We start from the raw sequence: 3034 nt of genomic DNA, 5'->3' as shown, positions 1-3034 counted from the left end.
ACGTTACACTGATTAATGCGGTGTTGGGTAAACATTGAGGTACCAGGCTTTTCAAAGGATTGTGCATTTGTCTAAAAGGGATTCGTTTAAAGAAGGTCTGCCGTACAATGGCTAAATCCATTAAAATTATTTTTTGAAGCTTTTTAATATGCCATTCCACCGAAAATAGTATTAGATATTCGCCGTGGTTTATACCTTGATGAAAGAAACACTATTGCATTTCAAGGGTCCACCATTACTTGCCCATTTTCATGCTTTTATTCTGTGAGGATTGGTCAATTTTTTAACAACATTTTTTTTATTAAACACTGCAACATTCTTTTCTTATTTCATTTATTAATTTATTTATTTGATTCTTTCATTTCAGCTGCAGGAATGTCTCATGCAATTATCCACATTTTCCTTTACAGAGTCTTAATTATTTAAATAATTGTTTAATGCTAGGTCAGCTCGGAGAAAAATTACAAAAAAGTTGTTACAGGAACACCCAGGTATTAGGAGATCTGTAAACATATAAAGTGGAAATTATACTTTCTAATTCAACTAGTTTCTTATTTTCCCTATTATCTATAAACATCACAAGCAACTTGCAATACAACATTAAGTACTATTTTTGTCTGCCAATAAATATTGATTAAAATAATGTAATTTATCTTGATGGGAACCCTGTAAAGCAATGATTGAACAATGCTTACTCTTTATCTTAAAGTTATTGTACAATACTATTGGCAAAGATCTTTTCGTTGAAAAGCTTACTGATCGTTAAGTTCACATTTGAACTATTTTTTCTGTCTCTGATCTGAAATGAAGGTTCACACTTCCTGCGAATGTGAATGCGATACCAATGTTGATATCAAAAGTTCACAAATAACTTGCAGAGGTTGAATTGTGCGAATATTGCATTGTGCAAATATCGCAACGAAAACAGAATTGTGATGTAAAATTCAAGTAAAATCCATATCGAATTCACATTCGCAGTAAGTATGAACCAGGCTTAAGACTTTAAACTTTAAATTAAAAAAATATTCAGAAATATAAATTCACAAGCATGCAAAAGTTTCAACTCAATTCGGGGTCTGTTAGCTTGAGAAAAAAAAACCCCAGCAAAACCTTTCATTTAGTACGAGGTACTAAAGTATCTTGTAAGAAGGTACGAAGTGTCAAAGGTACGAAGTGTCCAAGGTACGAAGAGTCCCATAGTCACTTCGTACCTTGCAAAGGTACGAAGCGTCTAGGGTGCGAAGAGGCAAAGGTACGAAGTGTCCTGACACCTTTCATCTCGGAAGCCTAGCGATACCAACTACATCTCTGAGCACGGCATTCCCGAACAGTCATAATTACAACACCCCGTAGAAATCTGGCTGGGTTACAACATCAGGAAGAAACCAGTCAATGTTCAACTTCACGTTCTCCGACAAGTACTTTGTGACGGAATTATCCAAAAGCTAGAAACAACGGTAGATCATCAAGGGTAGGCCTGAGGTTTGGAGGGAAAAAAAGTATCATAAGATTTTAATTTTACATTGTTTAGATCCCATCATATAGTTATTTAAAAAAAGGTTGACAGAAATAACCAGGCTAATTCTCATTGTATATGGACCTAAACTGGGGGCACTGTACTCCGTAGCACGCTAATATCAGGTTTGCGGTATAAACACATCCGGTTATTAAAAATTTAACTTTGTATAATAAGATGACAACTAACATGACTAAAGAAACAAATATATTGATGCAATAAAACAAAGTGCAAGTTGAAGACAAAAACTTGTGTATTGTAAATATCATGTCCAAAATAGCCTAGAACTGTCACTGCCTCACTGTGTAGTACGAGCATGGAGGGTCTATTTCTTCCTCCATGGTATAATTATAACAATGTTTAAAGTTAAACCAGGTCCCTACTAGTACTACTTTCTGATATTTAAAAAAATGTTTTATAAATACATGCCACGACGACGACGACGAAAGACAAAACAACTAAACAGCAGCCCCAGAAAATCGTGTTTACTGTGACGTCACGCAACAATGAGTGCCGCAACAACGGAGAAATTTGTGATTTCTCGTGAAATTACGAGGCCGAAAACACGACAACGGTTGAACGTGCAGAAGTGAATGTACCATCAATAGGACCGGAAACCCTTCGTCTACCATAATATCGACCTCATTTGTCTCCATTATGCTCGAAACAGTCAAGTTCACCAAAAATGTGAGGCTATTCTTCGAAAAGTGTGAAAACTTAAGTACACTTCAGTTGAAAATATAAATGTCTTAGAGGGGTTAAATTCGGTAAAAATTGGGTTCTAAATCTACGTTAGATTGTCGAGAAGGCTACTTACCCCACCATGTTGGTCTAACTCCGACAGAAATGTACTTCCCATCGGTTTGAAGGAGCAGTGTCGGAACGCTCGCATTTTCACGCGAAATCTCGAAGGGGTCCGAGGCCAGCTCTCGCTGCAAATGAAATCGAGCGCTATGCTTCATTATCGAGCACGGTGCGCACGGACTGTTGTGTCCAACATTGTTTGCTTTCGCACGATCTTTAAGTTTTTTGGATTTATTGATTTGACATTAGACAAATTGTATGCAATACCCCACAAGTTTAGGGTCATATGAACACAATCAATTGCATTATAAAGCATTTGAATGAAAAAAAGCTGTCTCATGGATCATAATTTGAAATCAACAGTTGCAATTTTTCAACCATGACAGTCTAATTCCAACACACCATTACATTCGATATTTTGCCTTGTCAAAGTTGTACGTTAAAATAAACAAAATAATTGTTATGTCCGGTTACCCGACCGTCCCTAGAAAATCACGCCGACCCTGTATCTTTTTATAAAAAAAAACCGTTTACAACAAAATATTATGGTGCCGACCTTACCCCTCATTTTTGTGCACATCGTCCTGGTATGTTTGTTTGTTTTTTCCTGTATTTGTTATTAATCCCCAAAAGATTGTCAGACACTTCGAACTTTGTCATTTTGTACCTTGGTCAATTCAATCGTATGTTACCACCGGCACGCCGCGTGTCGTC

General features: G+C 36.6%; 1 long non-coding RNA gene across 1 annotated transcript; it reads right to left on the bottom strand.

Annotated features, from left to right (window-relative positions):
• Window positions 1-697: 697 nt before the first annotated feature.
• LOC139943045 (uncharacterized) lies at window positions 698-2500 on the bottom strand. The gene is made up of 2 exons (XR_011786736.1): window positions 2334-2500; window positions 698-1477 (listed from the first exon to the last, which is right to left on the bottom strand). It is a non-coding gene; the product is annotated as an uncharacterized lncRNA (long non-coding RNA).
• Between the last annotated feature and the right edge of the window lie 534 nt (window positions 2501-3034).

This window comes from Asterias amurensis, chromosome 10 (genome assembly GCF_032118995.1).
Source record: "Asterias amurensis chromosome 10, ASM3211899v1".
NCBI lineage: Eukaryota > Metazoa > Echinodermata > Asteroidea > Forcipulatida > Asteriidae > Asterias > Asterias amurensis.
This window is presented reverse-complemented; position numbering and strand designations above follow the sequence as displayed.